The sequence below is a fragment of the Mytilus galloprovincialis genome, chromosome 14, assembly GCF_965363235.1.
Source record: "Mytilus galloprovincialis chromosome 14, xbMytGall1.hap1.1, whole genome shotgun sequence".
NCBI lineage: Eukaryota > Metazoa > Mollusca > Bivalvia > Mytilida > Mytilidae > Mytilus > Mytilus galloprovincialis.
Genome location: NC_134851.1, coordinates 19,542,179 through 19,557,304, shown reverse-complemented (window position 1 = coordinate 19,557,304; position 15,126 = coordinate 19,542,179). Strand labels below are relative to the sequence as shown.

The 15,126-nt window shown below is 32.3% G+C and overlaps 1 long non-coding RNA gene across 1 annotated transcript; it reads left to right on the top strand.

Moving 5' to 3' along the window:
- Positions 1 to 479: 479 nt before the first annotated feature.
- On the top strand, positions 480 to 13,903 carry LOC143059395 (uncharacterized). The gene is made up of 2 exons (XR_012973477.1): positions 480 to 545; positions 10,879 to 13,903. It is a non-coding gene; the product is annotated as an uncharacterized LOC143059395 (long non-coding RNA).
- The last annotated feature ends 1,223 nt before the right edge of the window (positions 13,904 to 15,126 follow it).

Sequence of the window (15,126 nt, the reverse complement as noted above, 5' to 3'; positions counted from 1 at the left end):
GTCGATTGCATAATAAAAGAAAAACAGTAAACCCCATTATACTGCAACAATAAACGAAAAACAAGTACTGCAGACGGCAATAACGGACAACGTTGGTATACGAACCTACGACCTGTTGATAAATTTTTACCCTTTTCATTACAGAAGGTGTCACACCACCAATTACTCCCTCCAATTTAAAACGTATGTGAAAGTAGGCCTACTCGGACAAAAAATAGTGCATTTGATGTCATTGTTTACTTAAACTAACCAACAAATTGGCAGAAATGAAACTTCTGGTGAAAGAGAAAATATATTAAGACCATTTTGAGCTAAAATTTACTTGTTTATGAGTTTGCATTGAAAATTGAGGATTAATGCACTCCATAGTATACTAATTTTAAGATTTCCAGAAAACCAGGGGTTATTTTTAGTGGTACCTCTATTCGGAAGACCTCTTCTTTCTTATATGATTTGAAACATCTGTTAAAATTTTGCATGTAGAAAGCTCATAAATGTACGTAACGATTCAGGATATACCTGGTTTCTATGAAGTTAAACTTAAGGTAAAATATTTAGAAAGCTGTGAAAATTGCAAAATTTGGTTGAACAGATAGGTACTTTTAATCGGCGGTCTGATACCAGAAGAGTAGTTATACAGTCCAGGCGATTATTGTTATTCGTAATATTCCTCAAACTTGTAATATTACAACAAATAGTAACATTACAGCATTATGTAATATAAGGCCTATATAATAATATTACAAAAAAGCGTAATAATCAATATTACGAATATCTGTAATATAATTTTCACTTTTTATATTGAGTCTGTAACGTGTAATTTACAAACAAAATAATGTGTTCGTTGATTTTATATGGAAACCATCTTTGCTTATTAAAGTCCGAGAAAACCTTCCGACACGTTAATATTGACAAACAATTGACAAAAGCGTGCTAAAAAATCACGTGCTTTATTAGTGTGACAATTAAGCTGTGTTGATTTATCTACTTTCACTTTCAATTTTACTTGCGCAGTAACGGCTTTCACATTGTTTACGAGAGAAATCATGCATACCGAAAAGCATTCGGTGAATCTCGGAACAATTACTCACTGGAAGTAAACAAGTAATAGCTTTTCTAAAAATCTTGCCGTATTTTAGCTGATTATATTGAGATCAGTGGTTTGTGAGCGGTACCTCGAATCACCGAATAACACTGTTATTATCCGAATAACACATGTAATGACCGAATAACTCTTCAAATATCAATATTAACACATTTGAGTGACTTTTAAACATATATTATTGAAAAAAATTATATTAGAAGTGTATTTTATAACCTAAAAATGATTTACAAGTTGCAGGTAAGTTAATATTGACAAGGATTTGTATAGTAAGAACTATACAAATCCTTGATATTGATCATTAAAAATTTATGGATATCGGTGTGTACTTCCAAGATGGCGACCAATGAAATCGTATGGAATGAATAAAAGAAAGATTGCATATGCCTTCAAAGGAAAACGCTATGAAAATATAGTATTAAATATTTTACTGTATATACAGAGAATTGTCTAATGATTGTTTTTCAGAAAGGATTTGAAAATTTAACCAGTACATCAAAGCAATGCAATTACTCCAATCACTAATTACTTTTCATAACAATTTACTCAACATTAAATAAAATGTAATTAAGTATTTTCACATATTCAATTCAAATTTAATTAAAAAATTATTATACTTGATTGTTTTAATAAAAACAAAGCTTCTGAATGGATGATTCGTATGTTTGTTCTAATAAAATTTTCTCAAAACTAAATTAAAGATTTTCATTGGCAAATATAAATGTTTTTACAAGTAACTATAATTTTGTATAAAAAACCATGAAGACATTTGTGCTGTCTTCCATTTTCAAAATGGCTTTATATCCGTGTGTTCAATGTGATGAAGAATGTGTTGATTGCACCATTCAATGCAGTTGTTGTGATCGTTGGGTTCACAGTGCTTGTGTCCCAATGGATGATGCATTGTTATTGGCCTGGTCAGATGTGTCTCTAAAGTTCCTATGTAAGGACTGCTGCTTTACAGACAACAATTATGACATGGCCAAGGCCCTAGAAAGGTAAGTATTTTTTTTAAGTATATTTCAGACATACCGTTTATATTATATAGGTTGTTTTATATATTATAGGGTATATAAATGTGAAATTGAGTTTTTATATTATTAATAGAGAACAAAACGGGCGCATTTCATTTGCGCCAATTTTAAAAAAATCAAACCTTTCATTTGCGCCACAAGGTTATATATCATTTGCGCCAAAAAAAAACCTTCATTTGCGCCATTTTACAGGTATGACAGGTAATATAACGGAAAAGTTAAATATTATTTACGATTTATTTTGTTTTTTGTTTGTACATAACTCCCCCTGTGCCAGAACAGACTTGTAACTTTACTATAGTGCTAACAAATGTCTCAGTAATGTACTCCAGTGTATAGTGCTTTCTTTTCTGTTTTTATCAAGGTTTTAACATTACTTTCATGATTTTACCAAGGTTTTATTCAGGTTTTAACATTACTTGTATGATTTTATCGAGGTTTTAGCATTACTTGTATGATTTTATCGAGGTTTTAGCATAACTTGTATGATGTTTTATACTATTATCGAGGTTTTAGCATAACTTGTATGATGTTGTATAATCTTATTACCTGTATTTCTGAGGAGTATGTTTCTTCATTATTAAAAGACTTTTTGAAAAATGTTATGTTTTATACTATTATTAACTGTATTTACCTGTACTTACCTGTAATATTGGCGCAAATGAAAGATTTAGTTTTTGGCGCAATTGAAATATGGTTTGTGGCGCAAATGAAAGATTTTTTTGGCGCAAATGACATGCCAATTGGCGCAAATGAAAAGCACCGGAACAAAACATGGAACAAGAAGATTAAAATAATTTTTAAGAAGACAATCTTTCACTAAGTTTATTATATTTCATTTATTTCTTATTTCATTTAAAATGTATTAAATTTAATTAATTTAAGTTACTAAAAAATCAGAAATAATATTCTTCTAAAATTAGTATTTACGTTTTTTTATTGCTACTTTCCTTTATTTTCATACATTGAATAAGTTTTAATAGTGAAATGTTCAGTACCAAATATATAATTTAGTAGTGATAATGAGTTAATATGTTCACGGCCGACACTCGGCTAACCGAGAGATAGGTCGGTTAATCTATATTGAGTATGCGGCTATATCGGCGGTTGGTCTGTTAATTGGGTTGGTTATACGTGTGTCTTTCTAATACAACACGGGGTACATATAACGTGTTGTCGTTCTCATATGCACATGATATTTGTCACTGGACGTTAAACTCTAAATCGTCAACATCATCCGATTGGTTCTTTTCTTCTATTACTGAATCATCTGTTGTTTACAAATCAGTCTAAAGAAGTAAATGGAAAGGAGAGAATGCAGGTACATTTGGTTATCATAAGTTTTAATTCATTTTATTCCGTTAAGTTCCTTTCTACATAAGTGCAGAGGAGAACTGCAGTTGTTCGCATGTAAACTTTTAGCATTTATTACCAATATGAGTACATAGCAATCCGTTACTGTTTCAACACCCAGGGGTGTTTCATGTCTTTATTCTCAAACAGTTATATTTTTTTTTCTATCTTATTTTATTAATGCATCACTTCCTACTGTCCTTATCTATTATTCTATATATTCTGTGTTTCCATCCAGATTCTCGTGTATACAATGAGGGTCCGGATTGGGGTGTTGTTTATTTCTATATTCTTTAAATTGTCTGTTACTTTTCTCTACATTTTATTTTATCTTACTCATTATTATTTCTTTATTCTTTATATATTCTAACATCCCAATATATTTTACTTACTGATGTTTAGTTACATAACGACGTTTATCTCTGATTTATATACTGGTTAATACCAATTTAGATACAAATTAGTGTCATTCATGACAACCTAAACAGAATCCACATGATATATGCGACCATTCTTGGATGAAATCAATATGTATAGATTATAACATACCCTTTTCTATATTAGCCCTGATATCATCCCGAGACTCCCATATCGACCTCGAGGCTTTAGCCGAGGGGCGATATGGGTCGAGAGCTGATACCAGGGCAAATATGGAAAAACATGTTATAATCTTTAAGCTATTTATCACATATTTAAGTGTTGCAGAAAAGAGGGGAAAAAGTTCAATTATAACAATTTAATGAAACATAACAGGTAAATCTTAAAAATGTATCCGTATCCGTAACAAATATGTGATAAGATATAAATAACACATAGCTGAGAGGGTGATAGAGCAGATTGGGTCCCGAGAAAACATTGTCAACCGCGGCGAAGCCAAGGTTGACAATATTTTTTCGAGGGATACCGATCTGCTCTATCACCCTCTCAGCTATGTGATATTTGATTTATTATAATGAATGTCCTATCATCATTTTCTTTAACAGATGGGTTTTATTATAAAGTATTTTCTATGTAGTCACGTACTTGACAGCGTAACGGGTATTTGAAAAATCATCAGAAGTGAAGTAAATAGACAATAGTAGTGCATTGACTTGACATATAAACGATACAAGGATTAGGCCCGAAACGGGAAAAAAGCTCTGCTATCAAGAAAAAAAATATTTTCAATTGTTGTTATTTTGTTATTGTTATTTATTTTATTTAAATTTTGGGTAAATACCCCTTTCAAAAGGCCTCATATCTGGCGGAGAAATATACATCACAATGAACATGATGAAATGTACATGTACATCACCAGTTGAAACCCATCGATGGTGAACGAATGCGTTTAATATCAACAATAAGCATAACACACAATGATTTATAGGTTTTAAAGTAAAAATATTAACAAGTGAAATACGTTTTTCCAACAATTGTAAAAGAAATAAGTTTGAGTCGTTCCACGCTTCGTTGTATAGTAAATTAGAACTTTAAGCATTGTCTATAAAATAACTTGATGACGATTCAATTCATTGTCGTTTAAACTGCCGATTTTTTATTGGTCTAGCCGAGAGGGTGACATTCCAAAAAATTGTCACCCGCTCAGCCATGTGATAGAGTAAATTAACACCTTCGTATTAGGCAATCAAAATATGGCATTTTAACATGATGTATAATAATGACATTTTCAGCATGTTTAACTAAATGACAACTGCGTCTTCAAAACAACTGTTTACTTTCAGTTTGTGTTTATCGTGACTTTCGATGTAAAATCTAGAGACGTTCCGAATTCCTGCACTTGTGTCAACTCGGCCAATATAGAATAACTCGGCCAATACAGAAAAAAATCTGTATTGGCCGAGTTATTCTGTATTGGCCTAGTTTACACATTATATTGCATAGGCAGTTTTCATCATATTAAGTCCAATAACAGTGTAGTTAATTAATAATAAAGTAGTATGGCATACATTTCAGGCGAAAGACAGTCACATTCATTTAAAAGGTATTTTGAAAGCAGACGATAGAACTATTTCAGGTTTGGGGAACGAGTAGATTATCACAAAGTTTTTTTGTGTACATTTTGTGTGTGTAAAATGTGTATAAATTTATTGATGAGTAACACGCCTTTTCATTTTATAGATCGTACATCGAAGCTAGAAAAATAATAATTACACCACTGGATTCAGTACATTGAATTGTTTTGTTAGACATGAATAATTTTTATGATAAACATATATTTAAAAAGTTATACAATGAAACATGCAGAATTTCCAATGATTTCCTCGATAACACCTGATTAACAGACTTTAGCCAACCCGATTAACAGACCCACCGTCGATATAGCCACATACTCAATATAGATTAACCGACCAATCTCTCGGTTAGTCGAGTGTCGGCCGTGATGTTCCAATAAACAAAATAATCATTACCTCACACTTCTGTTATATTGTTAATTCGGTTGTTGTTTACTGACACGTGCCCATTACATAATTAATCATTAAGAGATAATGAAATTATATTACGGTATGGACACTCTGCATTAAACAGGCTTATGACTGTCTTGGTTTACCAAGGCTGCATTACCAACACCAATAATTATAAAAATGAAAATAAATATTTACAACTATATACAATATGTACATCCTATGTTAGCTTTCTGTGAAAAGGTAATAATGTTCAATGTTTCACCAATAATTGATAGTGACCATTCAGGAAATCGTGGATGCACAATTCAAGGATTTGCAGCGTGCTTTGGTGTCCAGGGGCCAGTACCGTGTGGCTGATTCACATAAACATTTCGAGATAACAGCAACGTCATGGGTTAATAAAACTGTACCAGAAAGAGAAAGATTGACCAAGAGATTCAAGAACTACATTCTTCCAGATAAACGTGTTATTACATCAACAGATGGCAGGATGAATGTCATAAAGCCGAGAGCATTGGGCAAGAAAATCGGACAACGCAAAAGAAAGATCAACGAGAGAACAACAACCTTCAACCAGATGCGTAGCTTTATACGACCGCAGAGGTTGAACCCTGAACGGTTGGGGCAAGTATGGACACAACATTCAAGCTGGATTCAGCTCTAAATTTGGATTGTGATTAAATAGTTGACACAGCATAGGTTTCTGACACAGAATGAATGTGTTCTAATGAACTTAAAATTTTGTTTTCTCTTAGAGCAATTCACTATGCTGTTGAATATTAATCCTCTCAAAAAAATGTTTGAAGAAATTTTCTTTTTTATTTATGAAATTTCAAATGAGAAAAATTGAACCCAATTTTTTTAAATCACATCCCCCTTTCCCTTATTCCAAAACTAATCTCAATTAAAATTTCTAATGGAGTTTGCAACAATAACTACTCATTTAAATACATCATAAAATATTAAGATGTAAAAAAACTGCTTCTTATCATTGAATGGTAAAGATTATTTTAATTTATCAGTTGGTAGTAAAAAGTGAATATACATTGTATATTGTATATAACAAAGATTTAAGTTGATTCTGGACAAAGAAAGATAACTCCAATTAAAAAAAAATCTTGCTATTGCACAATATTTTGCAATTAGATATTTCTTGCTTACTATTCTGGACAAAGAAAGATAACTCTAATTAAAAAAAAATTTGCTATTTCACAATATTGTGCAATTAGATATTTCTTGCCATTGCGCAATACTGTACAATTGAAAAGACTTGCTATTGCACAATACTTAATATAATAATTTTAGATCCTGATTTGGACCAACTTGAAAACTGGGCCCATAATAAAAAATCTAAGTACATTTTTGGATTCAGCATATCAAAGAACCCCAAGATTTCAATTTTTGTTAAAATCAGACTAAGTTTAATTTTGGACCCTTTGGACTTAAGTGTAGACCAATTTGAAAACAGGACCAAAAATGAAGAATCTACATACACAGTTAGATTTGGTATATCAAAGAACCTCATTTATTCAATTTTTGATGAAATCAAACAAAGTTTAATTTTGGACCCCGATTTGGACCAACTTGAAAACTGGGCCAATAATCAAGAATCTAAGTACATTTTTAGATTCAGCATATCAAAGAACCTAACTGATTCATTTTTTGTCAAAATCAAACTAACTTTAATTTTGGACCCTTTGGACCTTAATGTAGACCAATTTGAAAACGGGACCAAAAGTTAAGAATCTACATACACAGTCATGACAGTTCGATTCGGCATATCAAAGAACCCCAATTATTCAATTTTGATGAAATCAAACAAAGTTTAATTTTGGACCCTTTGGGCCCCTTATTCTGTTGGGACCAAAACTCCCAAAATCAATACCAACCTTCCTTTTATGGTCATAAACCTCGTGTTTAAATTTCATAGATTTCTATTTACTTATACTAACGTTATGGTGCGAAAACCAAGAAAAATGCTTATTTGGGTCCCTTTTTGGCCCCTAATTCCTAAACTGTTGGGACCTAAACTCCCAAAATCAATACCAACCTTCCTTTTGTAGTCATTAACATTGTGTTTAAATTTCATTGATTTCTATTTACTTAAACTAAAGTTATTGTGCGAAAACCAAGAATAATGCTTATTTGGGCCCTTTTTTGGCCCCTAATTCCTAAACTGTTGAAACCAAAACTCCCAAAATCAATCCCAACCGTTCTTTTGTGGTCATAAACCTTGTGTCAAAATTTCATAGATTTCTATTAACTTAAACTAAAGTTATAGTGCGAAAACCAAGAAAATGCTTATTTGGGCCCTTTTTGGCCCCTAATTCCTAAAATGTTGGGACCAAAACTCCCAAAATCAATACCAACCTTCCTTTTGTGGTCATAAACCTTGTGTTAAAATTTCATAGATTTCCATTCACTTTTACTAAAGTTAGAGTGCGAAAACTAAAAGTATTCGGACGACGACGCAGACGACGACGACGACGACGACACAGACGACGACGCCAACGTGATAGCAATATACGACGAAAAATTTTTCAAATTTTGCGGTCGTATAAAAAAGAAAAAGGACTGATTGGGTATTTAATACTATACATGTATTACATTATTATTACAGCAGTGGGTAAATTGTGACTTAAATTGTTTAAAAGAAGTTGTGTTATCTAATTGTATTTTATTTATACTGCAATTACTTTGTTTGATTAATTCTGTTTTACTTATTGGTAAGTATATTGTGTGCTCAAACTGTTCATTTGAATTCTGTTTTTTAACCATGTTGATAACTTACTTTTGTTTTCTTTCTTCTTCAGTCATTGGTAAGTAAGTATGTATTGTTCATGATGTTCATGATGTTCATTATTGTGTTCATTTGTATTGTGTACATTTTTCTATATTGTTCATGTTCAATTTCATTGTGTACATTTCGTATGTAGTTATACTGGTAAGTACATGTTTACGTTGCAGGTTCTATTCTCTTTTTTCAATTATTTTAGTGTTTAAGTAAGTATACAGTTTTGTTTATGCAATTTATTTGTATTGTGTTTAATGCATTTTTCTTTTCTTGTTTCCCATTGCTGTTTTATACACTTGATACATAATGCATGTATAGTATTGTTGCGCATGTTTTCAGGTTGAACTGGATGAATATATTTTTAACAATTCTAAATAAAGTATTTCCGCGGACTATGACAGATAAGCCCGTGCCTTGTGCAGGATATCTTAATAGTTATAAATATTTTACAATAAATTCTAAATAAAGTATTTTCGCGGACTATGACAGATAAGCCCATGCCTTGTGCAGGATATCTTAATAGTTATAAATATTTTACAATAAATTCTAAATAAAGTATTTTCGCGGACTATGACAGATAAGCCCGTGCCTTGTGCAGGATATCTTAGTAGTTATAAATATTTTACAATAAATTCTAAATAAAGTATTTTCGCGGACTATGACAGATAAGCCCGTGCCTTGTGCAGGATATCTTAATAGTTATAATTTTTTTTAAATAAATTCTAAATAAAGTATTTCCGCGGACTATGACAGATAAGCCCGTGCCTTGTGCAGGATATCTTAGTAGTTATAAATTTTTTACAATAAAATCTAAATAAAGTATTTTCGAGGACTATTTACAGATAAGCCCGTGCCTTGTGCAGGATATCTTAGTAGTTATAAATTTTTTACAATAAATTCTAAATAAAGTATTTTCGCGTACTATGACAGATATGCCCGTGCCTTGTGCAGGATATCTTAGTAGTTGTAATTTTAGAGTTTAAAAGGGGGCTTGGTTAACATCCATTTCTAAATTAAAAATATAATAATATGATAAAGATAATAATTTTTTTAATAACTAACTAAAATTAAAACAAAAACTAATTTAAACAGTTTACTATTCCATATTTTATTTAAAAAAGCCCACCCTCACATTGTTCATTGCCTTGTCGTGGCGTGAGGGCTCCACTTAGGTGGTCCAAGATGAACACGTTGAGGGATTGTATGCAATCTTTCTTTTATTCATTCAATACGATTTCCTTTGTCGCCATCTTGGAAATACACACCGATATCCATAAATTTATAATGATCAATATTAACTTACCTGCAACTTGTAAATCATTTTTAGGTTATAAAATACACTTCTACTATATTTTTATTCAATAATATATGTTTAAAAGTCACTCAAATGTGTTAATATTGATATTTGAAGAGTTATTCGGTCATTAGGCAGCAACCATTTGATTTTCTGGGGGGGGCTATGGTTTTTATTTCTGGACAAATTTTTTTTTTCGCCTGCGGCAAAAAACAATCTATTTTTTTCGCGACAAGTCGAAAACAATTTTTTTCTTTCAATTTTAGCATTACATATAGTGGCAGCTGAGGGTGAAACAAACAATTTTTTTTTCTCAGAATCACAAACAAATTATTTTTTTCTCCAAAAACTGGAAACAAACTTTTTTTTCCAAAAAAAACCATAGCCCCCCCAGAAAATCAAATGGTTGCTGCCTTACATGTGTTATTCGGATAATAACAGTGTTATTCGGTCATTCGTGTTACCCGTTTGTGAGTAGTTTATTTTTATTGGAATATTGCACTTCAAGCAATATGAAAACATAGCGCTTTTTTTCTACTAATTTGTCATTTTTGTTGTATTATTGGTGGACCCGTGTTATAATGGAAGGAGACTTTATAAAATTAAGAATGGAAATGGGGAATGATATTATAATAAAATGTATTCTGTGTCTATAATCAATTTGATAAAAATAGCATATAACCTACACATACTTTTGAGGATTACTACTTGACAAAATGGACAACAACAGAAGGCAGTGGCGGATCAAGAGGGGGACGTAAAGTGTGTACGCCCCATTCCCCCCCCCCTTTTGCTCGTTTTTTTTTAAAATGATTAATCATACGCAACTATGTGAACTTTGCCATTTCCTGTGTACTCTATTATTTAATTTTTATCCGACAATTCTTTACTTATAGAGATATTTTTCGCTGGAATTTACTGATTGTCAAAGTCATGTGATTCGCTATGGTGGAGTTGACCAGTGCTTCGAAAAACGTCGCTCAGTCATTTTGAAATTCAAATTACAGTAACACATTGCTTAAGCTGAGGATTACAATCATGACACCTTCAAAGTGACATAGGATTGAGCAAGAACGTATTGACTTCTATTTCACTATTCCACCAAACAGGAAGTAATACTCTATAGACTATAACACTCTCATGAAAAAAGTTCCATGGCAATATTATTTACCTACGAAAACATGTTTAACCCCAAACGCCATTGTCATGATTGATATGGACTATATAAAATTGCTGTTTGCTGTGAACCAAGCTTTGCCTTGAAGACCAAACTACAACCTTTAATAGTTTACTTTCATAAATTGTGACTTGGATAGACAGTTGTCTTTGGTACTTAAATGTATATGAGATCCAGTAATATCTATCTACAAGATTAATATTGAGAACACATTTTTTTGTAATAAATTTAAAACATATTTAATTCTGTAATATCTGATAATATGTATCAGTTATTTGTGATTTTTCATTTGATGTGTACTCTCTGGTAATGTCAGTATCAGCATGATCAGTTGATTGGTTGTGATGAGAAAAAATGGGGCAGTTTTCAATTGTCATGTGCAGGTACACCACATGTGGATCTTCTTTCCCCTCTCATTTATAAAATTGTGCATGATATTTATCACAGAAATGCACCCGTATTTTGGTGAATAAAACACTTGTCATATTAAATTAAAGTCAGAGGTGGAGTTAGAGGGTTTTTCGGGGGGCCTGGGTCACCCCTTTTTTAGGAAAAATTTTGTTGTTTTTATAGGGAATCACTGAAGCATGACTGGAGTTGGCCCCTTCTTAGGCAGTCAGTGGGCTCCCGCTTATGAACATTTCTTGATCCACCACTGAAAGTTTGAGTAAAGTTAGATAAGGATTTATGACAAATTATGTTGAAATTTGCACAGATAATGAATGAAAAATCTAGTAAATTAAAAAATAGGCACTATTATTAAAAGCTTTCCTTGCTTATTCACAAGGACATATCATATCCTCCATGCTATTCCGATCTGAGTTTTTATTCATACATGTACATACATGTAGTCTGGTGCTGTTCCAAGTAGTCTTCTTTTTTCTGTTTCTTGAGAAGTATTTGTTTTACCTGTTCAGTCACTGTAAAGTGTTGCAATTCATATTTAAACGCAACACATAAATAGTGACCAAAAAGGTATGGCTATCACATGAGAGAAGCTAGAAAAAAGTCAAATGTATACATTTTAAACATTTTTGTGGGACCATGAAAATGTGGTATATAGATAGATATGCATAGATAGACCATATAACAAATAAGCAAACAATTCAAAGGAGATGTACATGTAAGATGAATTATGAAAAAAAAAAGAGCCATGGCCAGGGGCCCCAAACTTGACAGCATTTGGTGTTGAACAGGTAAAATGTTTGCAGTGACAATAAATATAGCCTTTGTTAGAGGTGACCCAGGTCGCCTTTCTCTAAATCAGCTATATTAAACATATTTCTGGGCCGGGTTGAAAAATAAATGAAAATGACTTTAAAAAAAGCTAATAGAAATACACCAAATTTGGGAGACATCTATTTAAATGTTTGAAATAATAAGAAAGTAGACAAGAACTAAGCTTTTTCAGATAATATACAGACTATTGCAGTCAGCCTATAATAGACTCTTTGCCTCCTGAAATGTTTGCTTATACACTGTGCTTTCATATAATGATTTAAAATCAGTGTGATAGTTTTCATGAAGAACACTGAGCGTACAGGTATTATGACAAGATAAATGTTGTGTTACATGTACATGTATCTACCCAAATAAGTAAAATATAAAAATTCTTGACTTCTAAAACCAGTGATTGATCTCCTGATTTATATCTCATCACTCTATGCAGATGCTGTGTGAAAAAAAAAAAATTGACTTGCCAGTATGCTTCTATCCATTGAGTTGATTTATTATTAATTATTTTGCTTTGGATACACCTTAAGCTTATTGCTACAACATGTATATGTCTAGCTGCCATTACAAACTGTACATGCATGTACATCACATATATTCCATGTAAAATTTTGATGTTTTAATACAAAATATATGATGCCACAATGGAAAAGTAATCGTTGTATGACGTTAATGGTTAAAATGGGACAGATTCTCAGGTCAGCTGGGACAATAAGGGAGGGCTGGGGGAAGGGGTGACTTCTCCAGTCATGCTTCAGTGATTTCCTACATAATCAACCAAATAGTAATGTTCATCACGAAAAAATATACTAAGTGTAAGACCTGATGATGTGAATAAATTGAAATCAGACATATCAAATGAAGTTTCCAGTGCTTTTGATATATCAATGGGCAATCTGATGAGTTAAGCCTTTTTTGACTGATTTTTATAGTTTGTTCTTATGTTGTACTGTTATACATGTACCACTGTCCAAGGTTATGGGGAGGATCGGAATCCCGCTAACATGTTTTACCCCGCCACATTATTTATGTATGTTTCTGTCCCAAGTCAGGAGCCTGTAATTCAGTGGTTGTCGTTTGTTTATGTGTTACATATTTGTTTTTCCTTCATTTTTGTATATAAATAAGGCCTTAGATTTCTGGTTTGAATTGTTATACATGTCATATCAGGGCCTTTTATAGCTGTGTTGTATAGGCTTTGATCATTGTTGAAGGCTGTACGGTGACCTATAGTTGTTAATGTCTGTGTCATTTTGGTCTCTTGTAGACAGTTGTCTGATATCGGGATCGTTCGCCCTGATTACATGTTCGCCCTAGGTTCGTTCGCACTGAGTTTGTTCGCCCTGGTAATCCGTTCGCCCTGAGTTCGTTCGCCCTATTATCATTAATGATATGTATATATATGTATATGTTACATTAATAAAAGAAATGTATATTTATATATATTAAAATTTATGTTTATCTATTAAAGCTGAATACAGAATATTAATTAAATAAAATTCGTGGCTGCATTATTACACTTTATTTTATAATTACTTTTAATTACTGTTGATTGAATTTTGATTGCTGATTAGGTATAATTTGAAATCTTTGATATCACTGATTGTTATATGAATTGTCTTTGATGGATTAAATAATGAAAATAACATTTTTCTCAAATAAAATAGTCAGCTTAGCTTGGATGGGTAAAAACACTGATGTACAAATTGTTAGGCATGAAAGGGAAATTATTTTCGCAGCTTGGCTTCTTTGATCTCAAGTGTGTTTTGACAAATTTGTTATATATGGAAGTGGATTATGGAACCGGTGCATTATTCCATAAACTATGGAAGTGTACATGTGAAAAAATCGTAATATTCGGCGATATTGTAGACTGACTTCAACATATTCAATTAAATACACACAACACAACACTATAATAAAAAATATAAATCAGGGCGAACATACCCAGGGCGAACGGTCTCAGGGCGAAACGGAACTAGGGCGAACAAAAATCAGGGCGGACGGACCCGGATTCCAGTTGTCTCATTGGCAATCATACCACATCTTCTTTTTTATAATGACTGCTGATCACCACTGTGTCCATACTGGGACTATTATGGTCCAACAACCAGTGGCGGATCCAGAAATTTTCATAAGTGCAGGCCCACAAAATTTCCCAGAAAAGGATGGCAAGCCCCCTGGCCCCCTTCTAAATCAGCCTCCTGACAACTCCAAAGAATAAATCATCATGTACGAGTACAGCAAAGATCATCAAACTGTCTACACATGCAAACATCTTTTTGGGAGTTCACTGTGTTGCAAGTTTTTGGGGTTCGAAGGATCGTATAAAATGATTGCCTTGGGGGTCATTGTCAAATATAGAGCTGTGCATTGTAAAAAGCTAAATTATATAATTTGCAACAGCTGACACTATAGTATCCTATTGTGCACTGAAACCCTTGCCAATAACATATACCGTGATGCTTGGTGTAGGCTTCTTTGCACATAAGAAACCATATTGCTCACCTTGTAATTTTTGTATTCTTCTAATCAGTATCGTCGGGTTTGTTTATTTACACCAGAAATCAATGAAGGATGAAAGTGCTGGAAACGAAATTACATCTTCGGTAAATTCCGTGATTTTAATATTTTCTAATCAATATGTCCAAGCAATGAAAAATAAATGGCTATTATTTTTATACATAGAGCATACGTTTTGTGTATTAACTATTTAAAATCTAAGTTTTATAAG